Source organism: Dromiciops gliroides, chromosome 1 (genome assembly GCF_019393635.1).
Source record: "Dromiciops gliroides isolate mDroGli1 chromosome 1, mDroGli1.pri, whole genome shotgun sequence".
Classification (NCBI taxonomy): Eukaryota; Metazoa; Chordata; class Mammalia; order Microbiotheria; family Microbiotheriidae; genus Dromiciops; species Dromiciops gliroides.
Genome location: NC_057861.1, coordinates 185,179,503 through 185,200,328, shown reverse-complemented (window position 1 = coordinate 185,200,328; position 20,826 = coordinate 185,179,503).

Sequence of the window (20,826 nt, the reverse complement as noted above, 5' to 3'; positions counted from 1 at the left end):
GATGAAGCATACTATCCACTCCCATAGAAAGAACTGATAAAAAGAGCACTTATGGATTGAACATATATAACCTATACCAGATCGGTTGCTGTCTTGTGGAGGGGGGAGGAAAGGGAGGGAGAGAGAAAAATTTGAAACTCTGAATCTTATGAAAATGAATGTTGAAAACTACCCTTACATGTAGCTGGAAAAATAAAATGTTTATTACAAAGAACTTTATTGCCTTCAAAGCCTTATCCCTTTCGTAACTTCCCTATTTCTAGTGAGGGCACCATCATGCTTCCAGACACTCTAGTCTCATAACCACAGTGATTATTCTCTCTTCCACATCTTATCAATTCTACCTGTACAATCTGTATCTCATCCATCCCCATCTTTCCACAGAAACCAGCTTAATCAAGGACTTCATCACTTCTCACTTAATCTATTGCAATTGCTTCCTAATTGATTTCTTAGCCTCAACAATATATTTTTTAAATCTACTATAACCAAGTTGGATTTATACCAGAAAGATAAGGAAGCTTCAAAATTAGTAAGATTATTAAAATAACTACTCATATTAAAAACAAAGCCATCCAAAGACAATCTTCATAGCAATAGATCCAGAAAAAGCCTACAACACCCATTTATTCAAAACACCATTAACAATCTAGAAAGCATTGATACAGAAGAACCATTTTTATATGACAAAAAGTATCCCCTTTTCTGGCTAAAGCCAAAAGCTGGCATAATTTGCAATGAGAAAACACTTGAAGTTTTCTTGATAAATCTAAAAATAACGCAATGACACTTTCACTCCTGGATGTTATTTAACATTTTTAGAAATGATTATAATAGCAAAAAAAGAGAAACTTTATAACTTTAAAGGGAACAGCAAGTTGTACACAATTGATTTGCAGTTTCATGTACAATTGTTTTAAAATTATACTATGTTATGGAAATACTTGTTTATCCCATAAATGAAATTTTTAATTTAAATTTTAAAAATCAACTACAGAGATAGTAAGGTTGGGTCAATTGAAGCAACTGATGAAAACCACTGATATAATAATGCAATACAACACAGAATTTATTATGCAGAGAAATCAACATTAAAATACTTACACAGATGGTTTAAAAAAGAAAGAAGAAAAATAAATAAAAAGCATAAACATAGGAAAAGAAACAAAAGTATCCCTATTAGCAGCTAACATAATAATTTACTTAGAAAATACCAGAATTTCAGCAAAGATACTAATATAAATAATAGCTTTGGTAAAAGAGCAAGATACAACAATAAATCCACTAAAATAAATAGTGTAATCTATATTGCAATAAAAAAATTTCGGAAGAAATGATGGAGGATGAAATTTCATTTAAAATACAAAATGTATAAAATAGTTGGGATTTAATCTACCCAGTTGTACTCATTGTGTAAATACAATTACAATACAAATTTTAAAGAAATAAAAAATTCCTTAAATAGGTGAAGAGATATTAATTGCTTATGGTTAGGCTATTACAATAAAATAGAAATGAAGATACTAACTAAATTAGATTATTTATTTGGTGATATACCAAATGTATTGCCAAAGATATACTTTATGTAATTAAATAAATTATCAAAATTCATTTGGAAAAGAAGACAGTCTAGCATTTCAGATGAACTAAGGAAAAAGAGAGACTAGCACTTCTAGATCTCAAATTATAGTATAAGGCAGTAATAAAAGTAGAAAAATTGGTCAAAGGGGCAGATTTTGTTCTTGTTTTTCCATTTTCAGGTGTGTCCAACCCATCTGGTGTCTTCTTGGCAAAGACACTGGAGTGGTTTGCCTTTTGTTTCTTCAGCTCATTTTATAGGTGAGGAAACTGAGGTAAATGGGGTTAAATGATTTGCCCAGGGTCCCATAGCTATTAAGTGTCTGACACCAGATATGAACTCAGAAAGATGAACCTTCCTGATTCCAGGCCCAGTATTCTATCCACTGTGCCACCAGCTGTCCCCCCAGATTTACTGAGTACCTCCCAGATGGATTTTTTAATATAGATTATACTTATTGATATTAGTTACGTTAGAAATTCAAACTGATAATTTTTTTATTTTTAGTGAGGCAATTGGGGTTAAGTGACTTGTCCAGGATCACACAGCTAGTAAGTGTTAAGTGTCTGAGGCTGGATTTGAACTCAGGTACTCCTGACTCCAGGGCTGGTGCTCTATCCACTGCGCCACCTAGCTGCCCCTGATAAATTTTTTAAAACATTTTTTATTGATTCATTTTAAATAAGAATAATAAACCCATTATATGTGAACATAAATAATATTTTTATGAAAAAATTACATTAGGAAAAGTAAAAAGAGTAGCATTGTTTTCCATATATTTGCAAATCACATTGATGTCTGGCTTAATAACAGAAGCCAAATGGATTCCCATAGCAGCTTCCGCATTGAAAGTATATGAAGAGGAGTGGCTAGGTGGCACAGTGGATAAAGCAGCGGCCCTGGATTGAGGAGTACCCGAGTTCAAATCTGGCCTCAGACACTTGACACTTACTAGCTGTGTGACCCTGGGCAAGTCACTTAACCCCCACTGCCCCGCAAAAAAAAAAAAAAAGTATATGAAGAGGGGCAGCTAGGTGGTACAGTGGATAGAGCACCGGTCCTGGATTCAGAAGGACCTGAGTTCAAATCCGGCCTCAGACACTTAATAATAACTAGCTGTGTGACCCTGGACAAGTCACTTAACCCCAATTGCCTCACCAAAAAAAAATACAACAACACACACGAAAGTATATGAAGAAAATCCGGGCCTGCACAGATATATAGTTGTAAAAGGGAGGAATATTTTAATAGGCAAATGACATCTTGGTATTATTATGAAAAGAATTTTGACCTCCCTGACTTGCAGAGCTCTGTGGACCACCCTTTGAAAAGGACAAATTAGTGAACCTTATAATCAGAAAGACTTGTTTTCAAGTCTTGCTTCTAACAAAAACTGACTGTGAATATGGGCAAGTTAAATGACCTCTTAATTCCCTCAGACAATTCTCTGGAACTATAAGTGATGAGTTGCTGATATACATTGGTGGAGGAAGTTTCTAAATTGAAACTTCTCATGCCCACAAAAACCTGGATTTTGGATAGACAGACAGACAGATGATAGACAGAACTATCACAATACTCTTTAAAACATTAAACCTAAAGGACAGGATTCCAGATTTGGGTGTCTTTTCTGCTCTTGAATCTCTGATACCATCAAATACGCAAATGGATCTGGGATTCAACTGATGTAGGCACATCCCTACCCACCCTGCCTGACCATCCTGGATGACTCTTGTCCAAGTCCTCCCATAAGTGTGCCACAGAGGATCCACCTGTGGATTGGTGGCCTTCACAAGTCTCTTGAGAATATCAGTGGAGCACCAGGGCTGTCCACTTCTTATCTTTTACCCTTGTCATGTGACCATCCCTATTTATTTTCCCTGAGGTCATCTTTCCACTTGTTTTTCCAAACTCCTCATTGGTTATATTCCACAGCCTGTTCCCATGCACCTCTTTATTGCCATCTGTGATATTCATTTTTAATTCTTCAGAGATTTGTGTTCCATAGCTCACAGCCATACAACAATGACAGAAGAATATTGGTATTAAAAAGATGGGTCTTTGTTTCCCAGAGAAACTTGGAGTCATTCATCACAATTTCTTGAAGGCCATCCATTCTATGAAGCTTATCCATCAATAGGTATATCTGGGACAGATAATACTAATGTTCAACTTAGGCTTATAAGTATTAGCGATTTCTCCCTAGGGGGATGCTTTCTGTGGGATTCTGCAGTCCTATAAATGAATGGCAATCTTCCCTATCTGTAAAAATGGGAAAATTCTCAGCAGTTACTATGGTGCTAAGACCCCCTCAGAGTCCGGTACCCTGACCACCTCAACGGACATTACAGCTACTGACTATGCCCCAAGTAAGTTAGGCTATTGTTGCTCTAGGGAGCTCTCTAAGCCCTGCCTTCACGCTGGGCTTCCCTTGACAGCTAGGAGAAGGTGTCTCCGCTGAGACCTGTGGTGACACATGGCAGCTTGGCAGAATTAGCAGGGTTATCCCCTAGTTAAAAGAATATTCTACCTCTTCCCTGAAATGTTACTAATTAGCTGTTAACGCATGACATTTTCACACTCACTTCAGTGTAGGGAAGGGTCTTAATAATTCCCTGTTCAATGCATGCATGGAATGCTAACAACAAAGGAGAGGAAGAATGAATGGTGATTTACACATGTGTCTTCTTGTGGACTGCTACTTCATAGTGAATATATTATGTATGTCAGCTCTATTCATATGTATGTGTGTATATACATCTACACATACACATATATAATATACCTTAGTTGAATTATATAAAACATAGAATCATAGATGCTGAAGACCTTAAAGGTCATCTAGTCCAATTTTACAGGTAAGGAAACTAAGGCACAAAGAAATTGAATGATTCATCCAAGATGACACAGGTAGTAAGTGGAAGAGCTAGAATTGGAACTCAAGTCCTCTGATTCCAAATTTAGCATTTCTTACCTATGCCATGCACCAGTATGCAGTGTCTCATTTAAGAATCAACCATGAGACTGCATCCCTTATGATGGACAAGTGAGTGAACAAGATGAAGGCATTTAAAAAAAAATAACACCCCATGATTTTCAGATGATTAAGAGGGATAAAAAGAGGCAGCTTGAAATATTATTCTGCCTTTAGTTTTCTTATCTGTAAAATAAGAGAATTGAACTAGATTAGCGATTCTTAAAGTAGGGACCATAGACTCCTTGGGATCCCAAGACTATTTTGGAGGTCCATAAGTTCAAAACTTATTTTATAATAACACAGACATTATTTACCTATTAAAATACTTTCTCTTTTCCAACTACATATCTGTGTGAAGCCAGATTTTCTTTACATGCTTTGACCAAAATAACATATCACAACAGACTGAAGACAGAAACAGGTATGAGAATCCAGTTATCTTCTAATAAGCCAGACACTAAAGAGATATGCAAAAATATATGTAAAACAGTGCTACTCTTCTCATTATTTTTTTGTTTTGGAAAATATAGTTATTTTTCATTAAAATGTTATGTTAGGGGCGGCTAGGTGGCGCAGTGGATAAAACACCGGCCCTGGATTCAGGAGTACCTGAGTTCAAATCCGGCCTCAGACACTTGACACTTACTAGCTGTGTGACCCTGGGCAAGTCACGTAACCCCCATTGCCCTGCAAAAACAAAAAACAAAAAACAAAAAAATGTTATGTTAAAGTATTTATCTTAACATGGGCTTATGAATGTTATTTTAAATGATTAATAAAGGCAAAAGACAGCCCTTACCCTGGAGGAACTTACAATCTAATGGGGGAAATAACATGCAAACAAATATAGACAAAGCAAGCAGTTCTGAAACAGAATAAATAGGAAATAATTAAAAGAGGGAAAGCACTGGAATTAAGAGGAGTTAAAGGAGGCAGCTAAGTGGTGGAGGGGATAAAGCACCAGTCCTAGATTCAGGAGGACCTGAGTTCAAATCCAGCCTCAGACACTTGACACTTACTAGTTGTGTGACCCTGGCCAAGTCACTTAACTCTCACTGCCCTGAAAGAAAAAAAAAAAAGAGGAGTTAGGGAAAGCTTCCTGTAGACAGTAGGATTTTAGAACTAGAACAATAGCTCACATTTCTATGGCTCTTGAAGGTTTACAAAATACCTCACAGCAGCCTTGTCAGTGCTGCTGTTATTATCTCCATATTCTAGATGAAAAATACTAAAGCCCAGAGAGGTTGTCATTTGGTCACAAATAACATGGACAATAAGTTATAGGAGCCACAACTTGAACCTGGGTCTTCTGATGTCAAGACAAATACTATTTCTGTTAGACAATGCATGAATAATGTGGTAGAGTGCAACACACTTGGAGTCTGGAGAGCCCGTTATTTGCTAACCATGTAACACTGGACAAGTCACAACTTCTCTGAATCTCAGTTTTCTGACCCCTCCCCGAAAGAGATGACAATGCTTGCACTGTCCACCTCTCAGAAAAACACTTGGTAAAGTGCTATATAAATGTGAGTTCTTATTGTCACTGTCCTTCCCAGTAGAGAGGATGCCAAACTGATCAACTAATTCCCAGAAAAGTGTTAGCAACTTAATATCCCTCCTAAAAGTATTTTAAATTTAAGAGGGCCCCAGAGGAGAGGTCAATCCTAAAAGCGAAAGTACAGAATCATAAATGTCAGAGTTTCAGGCATCAATGGGTAGATATTTTAGAAGAAGTGAATCTTCCCATACTCTTGAAATCTCACCAGATACCCAACTTACCCTAACTGGAACAAGGGAATCAAGGTTCATAGATGAAACAGAGAGTCACAGAACCAGAGACTGTTGAAGCGAGAGGGGCCCTTAGAAAGTGTGTCCTCTAATCCCTTCATTTGACAGTTGAGGAAACTGAGGTCTATGCTTTAAGGTTACAAAGGTAGTTACTTCTCACTACCTGGAGTTAAGCAAATGGAAAGATGGGTAGAACACTTTTCTGAGTTGTACACCGTCAGAAATTCTATCACAGAATCAGCTTTAAACATCATGGAGTCCTTCCCTGTACTACAGGAGTTGGACAACGTACCCACACTTGAGGAACTTGAGAATGCAGTTAGCTCCCTAAGATGTGGAAAAGCTCCGGGTGTAGATGGTATTGCAGCTGAATTGATCAAATGCTCTAAAAACATCCTATTAAAACCCCTGCATGAATTGTTGTGCCTGTGTTGGAAAGGTGAAGTGCCACAGGATATGCGTGATGCCCGTATAGTTACTCTTTATAAGAACAGTGGAGACAGGAGTGACTGTAACAACTACAGAGGAATTTCACTTCTCAGTGTCATTGGGAAAATGTTTGCCAGGGTCATCTTGCTTAGACTGCGTAAACTTGCCAACTGTGTTTACCCCGAATCACAATGTGGCTTTCGAGCAGGGAGGTCAACTATTAATATGATTTTCTCGCTTCGCCAACTGCAAGAAAAGTGCAGAGAACAAAGAAAACCCCTCTTCATTGCCTTCATAGACCTGACCAAAGTGTTTGATATGGTTAGCAGAGAAGGTCTTTTCAAAATTCTCTCAAGAATTGGTTGCCCTCCTAAACTCCAAAGCCTGATTCGCTCCTTTCATTGCAACATGCAGGGTATCATACAGTTCGAAGGCAACACCTCTGAACCATTCAGCATAAACAGCAGAGTCAAGCAAGGATGCGTGCTTGCTCCCACACCGTTTGGAATTTTCTTCTCCATGCTGTTATGTCATGCTTTTGGTTCGTCAACTGATGGCATCTATCTGCATTCCCCGTCGGACAGAGGCCTGTTCAACGTTTCACATCTGAGACCCAAAACCAGAGTGAGAGGTAGCACCCTTAGAGACCTGCTCTTTGCCAATGATGCCGCACTTGCCTGTCACTCAGAGCCTGAATTGCAGACCCTGATGGAGCACTTCTCCCAAGCTTGCACAGATTTTGGCCTAACCATTAATCTTAAAAAGATGAAAGTTGTGTGTCGGAGTGCTATGTCGCCTCCAGTGATACACATCGGTAGCTACCAGTTGGATGTTGTAAGCCAATTCTCATATCTTGGCTCTACTGTCAGTGACAATTTGTCACTTGATTCTGAGATCAATCAGAGGATTGGGAAAGCTATTTCAAACATGTCTAAGTTTGCCAACCATGTCTAGGCAAACAGTAAACTGACAAGACGAACCAAATTTGCCGTCTATAGAGCATGTGTCCTAAGTACCTTACTGTATGGCAGCGAAACATGGACTTACATACACTAAACAAGAGAAGAAGCTTAACAGCTTCCACATGTGCTGCCTTTGGCGCATCCTTGGCATATCTTGGTCAGATAGGATCACCAACACAGAAGTGCTCCAATGGGTGCAACTTCTGAGCATCTACACGCTACTGAAACAAAGACAGCTGCACTGGCTCAGTCATGTGCACCACATGCAAGATGGGCGCATTCCTAAAGACAAACTCTATGGTGAGTTAGCCTTAGGCCAAAGACCTGCTGGACACCCCCAGCTTCGCTACAGAGATGTATGGAAGGGAGACTTGAGGGCTCTGGCAATAGACACCGGCAGCTGGGAGGAGATGGCCAAGGACTGTGCCTGATGGAGTTCAGTACTCAGGAGCAGCTTGTGGGCAGCTGAGATGAGCCTTCAAGCTCTGGAGGAAGAAAAACGAGTGAGACGCAGGAACCGACGGGCAACAGAGAGTGCAGTTTTCCAATGTCCTCGTCGAGGCAGGAGCTGCGGCTCCCATATGGGACTGCACAGCCACCCTGTGGCCTGTGGCTCTTCAAGGCGCTGATCCATGGTCGTACGTGACTGACAGAAGCCTACTACCTGGAGGTACACAGTCAGTGATAAGCAGGCTAATCTCTGTGGAACTAGGAGTATATTGTCCTATGGGAAGGATAAAGGGGAAATTTAAACTTCAAGCCACAGTTCCCACCTCAAATCCCCAGTTTTAAAAACCAATGTTGGGGCAGCTAGATGGTGCAGTGGATAAAGCACTGGCCCTAGATTCAGGAGGACCTGAGTTCAAATCTGACCTCAGACACTTGACACTTACTAGCTGTGTGACCCTGGGCAAGTCACTTAACCCTTATTGCCCCACAAAACAAAACAAAAGAAAACAAAACCCAATGTGAATGGTGGCAATACAACATGCCATTTCAGTTATGATTGTTAAATTGTTATTTTCCAGAAATATTCTACAGATTGAAAGGATAAAGTTGCCTTGGTCTAATTTACATTTGAACTTATCTTCGTTTCCAGGCAACATTATTGTACTGGATAATTATGGCTACATCCCTTGGAGTTGTTCATGATCTGGTAGGTGAGATGGATAAGAAAGCCAATTTCTGTTTTGTTCTGGCCAGTATCACAGCCTATTACATACAGCCTGGGAATAAAATCCATTTTTAATGCACCATTTGATAAGAACACTTAACCTCAATACGTGCTGTAATTAGAGAGATAATTAGAACTTCACTAGAACCTCTTAAGACTAAGAATACGTTTTAAATTCACCTAGAATAAAAATTTCATTATCTAAGACCAATCCAAGTTATTTTTTTCTCCCAGCTTTACCTTTCTTCCTTTCCTCCTCCCTTCAACCTTTTGCACTCTAATAAATGTAGAAAGATGAGAATTTTATACGTAAGACATATCAGAAGGCTAATGGGTTCAACATAAAATTGCTTTATACTGATTTGAATGGAAAAAAATCCTTAATTTTGAATGAGCTTTAGAGGCAGAGTATGAAGAGTATTAAGCGCAAGTCATGTATGCAGAAAAAAAAATTTGCTCTTGCATGAATTCACTCTTAAAATGTTAATATATGCATAAGAAAATTGTGTTCCTTAATCTCTGAAGAAACACTTATCACTAAGAACCTCTTAATTCTTTTCCTGTGCTTGATTTATTAGCTTATGAAATTATGTTAATAGCTTGCATGTTAATGGTTTGCAAGCTCAAATGATCTGATTTTAATAATGAAGTAATTTATGCGATAAATGCAATCAGCAGCCAGGAATCTCACTTAACAGCACACATTGGTGATTACTCAATGCTAAAACAAGTGACAGGCAATGTGGAGCCTCTGATGTGCCTCTGAGGACAGGAGAGATGGGTCTAGCCAAGCGGGAGTGGTGTGCTGCCTCTCTCAATTGCACAGACTGGTGAAAGCTGCCACTAGCAATTACCCTACAAGGTGTCAAATGAGCCTGGTACCATCATTACTACAGAGTAAGACTACACATCATGTTTGTCCAGGGTGAGAAATATTTGTTGCTTTTTAGAGATGAATAATGTTTTTGAAGGAAAGGATGTGGTAATGGAGAAAATAGGGAAATAGGGCAGATCCTTCACAAATTGCTAGATGATGGAGGAATTATTAGGAGGTGGGGCTTTGACACAGAGGAAAGATTAGACCCTTCCCAAGGAAAATAATGATTTGTATGGTTACAAAATCCACAATTCTATTTCACCATTCAACAATTTACCTTTTTTGCGTGGGGGAGAAGAAGGGGAGAAATGGGTATTGGACCTGCAACTTAATTTGTATAGAGAAACTTCCTGGAAAGGAGCCTCCCTCTACCAATGCAGGTTAGAACTTTCTCCACAACTTACAGTCTTAGAGAGGTTAAGTGACTTACCCAGAGTAACACAGCCATTGTATGTCACAGTTTCCTCTTTGACGTACATCTTCATAGTTCCAAGTTCAGCTCTTTAACCACCCTCCCATATTGCCCCTCAATAAACATTTTCTTTTTTAAAAAAAGCAAAATACTTTAGTGGAGCTGTGAATTGGTCCAACTGCTCTGAAACTCAACTGGAATCGTAAATCAATTAGCAAAGATTTATTAGTTGCCTGCTGTGTGCCAGTAACTGTGCTAGGTGCTGGGAATACAAACACATGGAATGAAATGATCCTTATTTTCAAAAAGCTTATAGTCTAATTAGGAATTTACTTAATGGTTCACACCTCTCTACCCAGTGACCCCATTCCAAGACCAATGACAGAAATTTCCCACACAGACCAAAAGATTCACAGTAGCCATTTCTGTAGTAGCAAAAAACCATAAACAAAGTAGATGCCCTTGGATTGGGTAATGACTGAACAAACTATAGCATATTGATGAAATTAACTATTATTATTCCACATGAAATGAAAAAGATGAAGAATTCATAGAAACATGGGAAGATTTATACAAACTGATACAAAGCGAAGAAAGCAGAGCCAGGAAAACAATACATACAAGAACTATGGTAATGTAAGTGAGAACAATGTGAAAAGGTACCAGAATTCAGATTAAATTACTGAAGTTGGTTACAGAGGATTAATGATGAAACACACTTTTCTTCTCTCACCAGGGTGGTAGTGGACTAGGGGGATGGAATGTTGAATATGTAATCAAAGTTTCTACACTGGTTAGTTTTGTTAAACTGGCTTTCTTTGTAATAAGCGATAGGTCTACAGAGGTGGGCCATGGTTAGTGGAAAATGAATAGTTTAAAAATCATCAATAAAACATTAAATTAAAAAAACACATTCTTCCCATTTGTATAGTCCTCAGGTTTAGAAGGCACTTTCATGACAAGAACCCTGTGAGGGAAGTAATATAAGTATTATCATCTCCATTTTCTTTTTTTTTTTTAACAGTTGGGGAAACCAAGGTTCAAAGACTTGCCCAAGGTCACACAGCTAGTAAAGGTATGAGTCAGTATCTGAGCCCATGGCTCATGAGCCCAGTTTGAGCATTCTATCCATACTACTTCACTAAGGGCCCATTATATGCTAAGCACTAGGATTGGAAAGTGGTATGATGGCACACTAGCCTAGGAGTCAGGAGACATGAGAGTTCAAATCCCATCTCTTACCCTTATTAATTAATTATGTGGCTGTGGGCATGTTACTTAGCATTACTAAGCAGAAGTTTCTTTATCTTAAAAGTTGTAATAATAATAATAATAATAATAATAATAATAATAGCATCCACTATTCAGGGTGGCTGTGAGGCTCTGGAATCTACAGCTAGAATAGGTTATAAAGGCCATTGGGTCCAATGTCTTCATTTGACAGTGGAGAAAACAGGACCAGATTACTTCGGAGGCTTACAGATTTAGAAGTGGAAAGGACCTTACAGGCCATCAAGTAGAAACTCTTTCATTTTACATATGAAGAATGTGAGCCAGATAATCTCAGAGAGGTTAAATGATTTACCCAGGGTCACACAGGTAAGTGATGGGAAGGATTCAACCAGGGTTTCCAGATTCCAAATCTGGTGCTCTATCCATTGTGCTGCCTAGCTGCCAAGTGACTTGTCCCTAGTTCAGATGAGGACATTTGTGTGCTTTACAAATATTAAAGCACTGGGGGCAGCTAGGTGTCACAGTAGATAAATTGCCAGCCCTGGATTCAAGAGGATCTGAGTTCAAATGCAGCCTCAGACACTTGACATTTACTAGCTGTGTGATTCTGGGCAAGTTACTTAACCCTCATTGCCCCACCAAAAAAAAAAATTAAAGCACTGTATAGGCATCAGCTATTTTTAATTTTAATAGTTAGCATGAAGGTTTGCAAATATATTTTACAAATATGACCTCTTTTTAGCCTCACTACAATCCCAGGGAAGTAGATACTATTGTTATCTCTATTTTATAGATGAAGGAACTGCTGCAGAAAGAGGTTAGGTGACTTGCCCAAGGTCATATGGTGTCAAATCTGGAATTGAGCTTGACTTCCAGACTCCAAGTCTAACAAAGTATTGTGCCACCCAGCTGACTCCTAATATTTATTTAAAACGACAGCTCCTTCCCTCAAAAAGCTTACAAGGGGATATGCTATATATATAAATCAATATGATACCCTGTAGAAGGTGAAATTGGAAAAGCAGAGACCCTTACAAAGTTCTTTGGAGACCAACAGCCACAACATAGGTGGGAGGATGAGCCACACCTCCCCTGAAAGGCTCTTCCATCTCTCATCTGTCAAACCACCATCACACCATTGCCCCTCAAGTGTTGGGAAGGCAGGCAGGCCCAGGACAGGATGACAGAGTATGGTCATTATCAGAAGAGGTTGGGGCAGAGGAGGAGCAAACTGCCTCTTGTCTCCCCAGAATTGTATTTGTAACTGATCTATCCCTTAGGTCACTGCCTTCCACTTGCCTTTTTTTTTCTTTTTGCAGGCAATGAGGGTTAAGTGACTTGCCCAGGGTCACACAGCTAGTAAGTGTCAAGTGTCTGAGGCCGTATTTGAACTCAGGTACTCCTGACTCCAGGGCTGGTGCTTTAACCACTGCTCCATCTAGCTGCCCCTTCCACTTGCTTTTGAAACTCTTTACCCCTGCTACCTTTCCCCACACTCATCCCTATTCATCCCAGCCCCCAAGCCTCAATCCTCCTTTGTTCTCCTTCTCTCCCAGTCCTCTGGAACTGTCCTGGATTGCTAACAAATCCCCCCTTCATCTTATAACTCTTCTTTTGATCCTCCTTTGATCTCCTGGTACGTGCTGAAACCAAGCTGTATCTTGAGGATACACTTCTTGCCACTTTTTCCCTAAGGCTGGCTGTTCCTTTTCTCACATCCCATCACATACAAGACCGGGAGGAAGAGCTGGCATACTTCTTACTCCCCACTGCAAATTCCAGCTGCTGGCCATAGTCATTGACCTACTTATGCAACTCAAGGATTTCTGGGCTTTGCCATTGGCTGCAACAGAACATGCAGGAAGGAGAGCCTTGCAAAATGAGGTTAGTTCAGGGCAGCTAGGTGGCAGAGTGGATAGAGCACCAGCCCTGGAATCAGGAGTACCGGAGTTCAAATCAGGCCTCAGACACTTAATACTAACTAGCTGTGTGACCCTGGGCAAGTCACTTAACCCCAATTGCCTAACAAAAAAATAAATAATGAGGTTAGTTGATAGGAATGGCATTTATGTCTTAGGAGTTTGGTGCTGAATTGCTTTCTTCCCACTTTTCTTCACTGTCATCAACAAGCATTTATGAAGCTCCTACTATGTGCTTCTCTGAAGAACTCTGGAATTGACTGTGTGGCATGGGAGACCCTGGCAAAGGCTTGCCCAGCATGCCTGCATCAAAGAAAGCACTGTGCTCTAGAAACAAAGCAGAACTGAAGCAACTAAAAAAAAAAACCACTGTGATGTGCAAATTTAGAGAATTCACCCTAAATGTTCTCATTGGACTATTTGTGCAAGACCTGTAGTAGAGCATTCCAAGCTCATACTGGTCTGGTTAGCCAGTTGGACATACTACAACTTGACTCTAACATGGTGATGTCCTTTTGGTCCTATTCAAGAACAAAGGACAACAACCCACCAATCAACCAACCATGTTCCAAGCACTTGGGGATACAAAAGCAAAAACAGGGTCCCGGCCCTCAAGGAACTCACATGCTAATGTGGGGGGACAACATGCAAAAACAGTATGTACAAGAAAGGCAATCTCAGAAAGAAGGCACTAGCAGCTGAGGAGACTGGGAAAGGCATCTTGCCAAAGGTAGGATTTGAGCTGAATCTTGAAGCCTGGGAAGCCAGGAGGAGGAAACAAGAAGGAACAACATTCCGGGCATGGGGTAGTCAATACAAAGACACAGAGTCAATAAAGGGAGTGTGGTTTTTTCTTCCATCACAAAACTGAAGATTGGAAGGGACCTTGAGAGGCATCTTGTCCTTCACCTTATGTTCATGCAAGCACACACTGCAATCATCCCAGAAGGATGAAGCACTGTGCTATCTTTTTAAGGCCTCTTCAAAATAAATACTCCATGTGTTTGAGGATTCTAGCAGGAAATGCTTTTCTTTCCTACTATATTCCTGAAGCCATTTAAAGTAATTTCATCTTGTTCTGTCCTCGGGAGAGATGGAGACAGCTAGTCACACCAACTTCTGAGCACTGCTCCTTACACATTTACATACTGAGCAGAACGTATTGTTGGACAGCAACCTATGTCTCTAGGAAGGTTGTTACCACAACAAAAATATCTCAGCCTTGAAAATCCCCACATTAAATATTGCTCTTTCACAAGGTCTTACAAAATCTTTTCTTTTCCTTGTCCCTATGCAGAATTTCTTCCTTATTCTAAATCTTTATGTAGACATCACCCATTCACTAAAGGGGAAGGGAGAAACAATAAATACACTTGTGAAATATATTTCACACTAGCCATAAATTGTTTCAACGCTAAGCCTTTTGGGAAATATAGAGTGATCTTGAAATCTTTTCAGAGACAGTTAAAATCTGTATTAGATGAATACAATGTCGTACTGTGAAGAGAATGCTAGACTTGGCGCTGAGAGACATCAGTTCAGGTACTGTCTGTAAAGATTTTTACTGGTTAGATGAGGAAAGCATACTTTGTCCTTCCTGGGGTTGTGAGCAAAGAAACATATTGTAAAATTTTTGATCCTTATAGAAAGGTGAGTAGCTGTTAGTATGAAAAGATAGGAACTGGACCTCTGATTTCACTAGCATAGGGAATTCCCTGGTGGGGAACTCCCCCTTTCAATGCAGACCAGCCCTTCTTGGCACTTGGTAGCATTAAAGGGTTGCCTAGGGCCTAGCTTCTTAAACTGTGGGTAACAACCCCACATGGGTTGCATAACTAAATGTGGGAGTCACGAAAAAAATTGGCAACAATAAAAGGTTATGTATACCTATATACCCAGAGTCACATAAAAATTTCTTGGATGAAAAAGGGTCACAAGTGGAAAAAGTTTAGGAAATCCTGGCCTAGAGCACTGAAAGGTTGAGTTACTTGCCCAGGGTGATACCGATTTTATGTGTCAGAGGCCAAATTTGAACCCAGGACTTCCTGATTTTGAGGCCAGCTTCCTATCTACCACAGCACATTGCTTCTCCATTATTATGAAACTGGGCTAGAACAAATGCTTTCTCCTTCTGATGCTATGAATGAATTCAGTAATACACTTACACCAAAGCATGTGAGAGGCTGCCTTTGGGAGCCCTGATGTACAATGGCTTGCAAAAAATATGCTCCACATAATTCCATGATAAAAATATATCATTTACATGTGATAATAATACTCTGTGCTTTAAATCACACTTTCCTCGAAGGAGCTGAAATCTGCCCTCACAGGTTGTCCATGCTTAGCACAGTGTAACTGCTTAATGAATATCAAATACTGTCACCTCATTAATCCTTATAACGGAGAAGCACCTAGAAGTGCCATCCATCCTTTTACACATAGAAAAGCCAAGGCAAAGACATGTACATACTTCTATTGCTCAAAGTCCCACATGGCAAAGAATTCAGGAACCATGACTCCTCATCTCCCACAATAAGCGACTTGCCATTATCTTTTCATTGGCCAGAACAGAAGGCTGCACTGAGATACTGCACTGAGGTTGCAATCCTGGTTCTGTTATTTGTTAGTAACTGAGCTCAGTTTCCTCATCGTTAAAAAAAAGGGACAATTGTACTATCTCTATCATAGCACTGGAGCGGGGAAAGTGCTTTATAAGCCTGGATTGTTAGAATAGCCTTCTGGTGGCTCTCCCCACCTCAAGTCTCTCCCCACTCCAGCCCATTCTCCATTCAGATGTCAAAGTTATCCTCCTAACGTTCAGTTTTGACCATGTCACGCCCCTATTCAATAAACTCCAGTGACTCCCCATTATCTCCAGAATCAGATATAACATTCTATTTGGCTTTTAAAGCCTTTTACAACCTGGCTCCCTCTTACCTTACTAGTTTTGTTATACCTCATCCCCCCCCCCCCCCCACTGTATGCTCAAAAAGCCAGTGACAATCATCAACAAACATTTATTATGCACATCAAACATGATCTTCCATCTCTTCCATTCTATGTATATTTCTCAGCTGTCCTCCAGACCTAGAATTCTTTTTCTCCTTGTCTCTACTGCCTGGCTTCCTTAAAGTCTTAAGTCAAATCCCACCACATACAAGAGGCATTTCCAGGTCCCCATTAGTGATAGTGCCTTCACTCTGTTGATTATTGTCAATTTATCCTCTATATATCTTGTTTGTACATAATTGTTATCATGTTGTCTTCCCAATTAGATGGTAAGCTCCTTGAGAGCAAGGAATGTTTGTGGTTGGCAGAGGTGGCTGTGTATATGATTAGATAGAAGAGAGGAGTTGTCTTTCTTTGTATCCCTAGCTCGTTAACACAGGGTACCTGACACATAGTAATTGTTTAGTAAACACTTCTTGACTTGATTCTTGCTTAAAATATGGCAATGGTATGCATATTACTCAGGACAAAGTAAAATAATTAAATGTATTGACAAACAATAAATCTTAATTTTTTGCATCTTTTAAAAAACCTTTTAATAGATAATAAATCTTGCTTTTATCAGTCATTTTTACATGATTTGGCATGGAGTTCATGGGATGTTAATACATATTCTTTAGTTCATCATGAAATCATTTTATTACATTGGATATTAAATGTACCTATGACAGGTCATGTGTTCAAATCTTGCCTTGATTATAGCTCATGGGTTTTCAGTGGAGTTTATATCAAATGAGCTACCATGCCATTGAAGTAAATTTATTTGCATCTCTTAGATTAAATTTCTGAACCTTTCATGACATATGACAGGTTGTAAAATTTTGTAGATATTCCATCTCCATTTGAGAATTCTTATAATTCCCAAACAATTTTGTTTCTCAGTACATCAACATATTCATTGGAGTTGATTGTTCTGTTAGGGCAGTTAGGTGGTGTGATGGGTAGAGTGCTGGCCCTGGAGTCAGGAGGACCAGAGTTCAAATCAAGTCTTAGACACTTACTAGCTATGTGTCTCTTGGCAAGTCACTTAATTGTTTGTATTAGTTCCTCATCTGTAAAATGAGCTGGAGAAGGAAATAGCCAACCATTTCAGTATCTTTGCCAAGAAAACTCCAAATGGGGCCGAGAGTTGATCACAACTGAAACAACTCAACAATAATAACAATAAATCATCCTCTTAATAGAGATAAGAATTCAAGGTCCACTAAACGTAAAAAATAATCCCTCCATATTTCGGGGTGGATGTTTTACAGACAGATGAACATTCTCAGATCTGACAAGCTCTTGTAGACTACTTCTACCACTTCTTACATTGGTTTTAGTATAGCTTTGACTGAAAATGTGAGTTTTATTGGTAAAAGTTATCTGTTTTCAATATTCAGTTCTCCAGTGTTTGTGTTGTCTTGCTCATAACAAGTGTTTTTCCCTTGATAATGATTAGTACCTGCTTTTTAAAAACTGGTTTTCTTGCTGTTCTTTCAACATCAAAAAGTACATGTCACACTGTAATGAAATCATAAGCAGCGCATCTGGCCTTTGAAAATTAGATTGTTTTATAGCACAAATTTGTCAGTTCTTGGCATTTTTTTCATGTCTGACCACACTTTCCTTTGAGCTTTGGTAGGATTTGGGGCTTGAATGATCCTGGAATCATCTGATTTCCCCACATCAACAGCTACTATAATATCTCTAATAGTCACTGAAGTGTGCTCTTTAGAAGCTACAACTTTAGCATATTTCCCTGGAGTACTATCCATTCTTAAATGAATTTCTCTAAATGAATTAATTTAAAACATTTAATAAGAGTATTTTATTGCCAATCATTGTGTTATATGCAGTAGATACAAATACAAAAGGAGAGATAGTCCTTACCCTCAAAGAACTTTCATGCTAATGGGGGAGAAAGATCATAGTGCAATTGTGGTCAGAGAGGGATACTTTGGTCAGGAAAATTACAAGAATTGTAAGTTAAACATAGGGGAATATATTGACACCACATCCAGAAACAGTGGCAGAGGTGATTTAATCATAGTTCATGGTTTTAAAATTGTATACAGGGGAGAAGGATGTCAGAGTGACCTGGCTGGGAGAAGATGACCTGATAATATGGAATAATAAAGCATGGTTGGGGTTTTCCTGAAATAGTGGTCCAAGAAATTCAATAACCAATCAGGGCAAAGGGATTCCAGGGCAAAAGTACCAAAGATGAAAGGAGAGCTATGAAACTATGTGTTTGGCATGAAATCTAAGAATTAACTGACAGAAAACTAACTAAAGGTGGGAAAACCAGCTCAATCTTGTTTATCTGATCAAAATTGGGTGTTATGAACCAGTCTAATGTCAACAGAAGCAGACAACAATAACTACTGCTGTCATAAAAATGAAACCCTATCAAAATGTTGGCTTGTCTCAAGTAATTCATGCACCACTCTTTACAAAGGGACAGCTATTATAAAGTCTAAGAAAGCATGAGGGCAATTTCATCCAGGGTATAACCAAGTAAACCTTAAGGGCACCCTCCATCTGAAAGAAAATCAACTCCTAACATTTAGAAAGAGCACAGCATAGTAAAGTTTTGAACTTGGAGTCAGGAAGGCCTAGGTTCAAATCCTTCCTCAGATTGTCACTAGCTTTTTGAAGATGGGCAAGTAATTTGAGCTCTTTACAGATAAGTTTCCTGGTCTGGAAAATGGGGATAATAATACCTATAGTGCCTTCCTCAAATAAAATAAGGTATGTAAAGGATTTGACACATTTTATAATTTGCCAAGGGTGTCCCTAAAGTCTCAGTGCTGTTTTCAGTTTTAATATCTTAAAATGGTGCCGAGACTTTTGAAACACTGTATAAATGATTATCGTTACTTATAGAGTGCCGCTCAGTGACCTGAAATGACTTGCTGCTGGCCTACATTGAGGTAGTGGAGGGACGAAAAAGAGGCTTCACCCAGGTGCCTTTTCCCCCTAACATCCATTTGCATGTCACACCATAAAGATCTTGGGGCTAAGAAAACTACCAGGCCTCAGACTTAGCTAGCCTTTATCAGTTTGTTGGAAGAGTAGTCCATAAAGTAAGGATGAATGGATGTAATCTGGCATTTGGAAATTAAGCAAGGAGTTTCAAGTATTTCCTAACCCTAAGTCTGATAGAGGCTCAGGACAGAGTCACTGACCTGGAAGAACAGGAAATGGAGATACTTTGACCCAGCAATCACTATTGGACATATATAGTAAGGAAGTTAAAGACAGAAAGAAATATCCAATATTTACCAAAATATTCAGAGTAACATGTTTTGTGTTAGTAAAGAACTAAAAATGAAGTGGATGCCCATCATTTGGGGGGTTGATCTTTTAAAAGGGTATGTAAAGCTAATGGAATATTACAATGCAGTAAGAAATGATGAATATGAAGAATTCAAAGCAATGAAATAGATTTTGTATGAATATAAGCAGGACCAAGAAAACAATATGTACAATGACTAAATAATGTAAGTGGGTTTTTTTTTAAATCACCAAAAGGAAGTTGAACTGAATAATGAAAAAAAACACCACACACAATAAAAGTCCTGGAGAAGAAATAATGAAACATACATTTTCCCTCAGGGCAGAGAGATAAATAATTACTAGGACAGAATATTATATACATTGTCAGACAAGGTTTCTGAATCAAGTGTTTTTTGCTTAATTGTTTTTCTTTGTTGTAAGGAAGGAATCATTGGGGGGGGTGAGTGGGAAACTTACATTCTCAAAACAAAAAATGAAATAAAAGAAAGAAAATAGATTTTTTTAAAATATAAATGGTTCTTATAGGATTTCTTTGCTAGCTAGCTGGTCTGTGTTCCAAAGAACTTGGTCAGTAAATTGAGGACTCTCCTTTTCCCTCTACTGTTGGAGAGGCAAAAACTAATTAATAACCAAAGTTCCAAGGACTGACAGACTCTCCTTATGGGAGAAAAGAAGAAACTAGGGTTTTTTTCCTTAGTCTTATGATTAGGTTGTAAAGGTCCCAGATGTCAAAATGATCTGTAGCTTAATATGTTGAGCTTTTAGGTAAAAGAGAGATGCTAAGAGTCCACTTTTCCTTTTATGGAGAAGTAGGAAATTCAACCAAAGCCTGAATCTGAAAGTTCCACAAGAAACACCACAAACTCATTTCTAGTGGAGCAAGAGACCATCAGTGACCCCTCAAGACTAGGAAAAAGAGCGATGTTCCATAAACGCTACATGCCAAGCCCCTGTGCCTGACAAACTGCATATGAAGTGAAACCAGCAGGCAGCAAGAAAAGCCAGGGCAGAGCAAAGACATCACTAAAATATGTCATCCTTGCTTTGTCAGGGGTGTGTGTAGCCCGTCCAGGTGGGCACCTTGTCCACATGTGTTTTATGTGATTCTCCATTCATGCTTCCTCCGCATTGCCACTCTTCCAGTGAAAATGTATTTTTGTAGTTGTGAGCATACCCAACTTT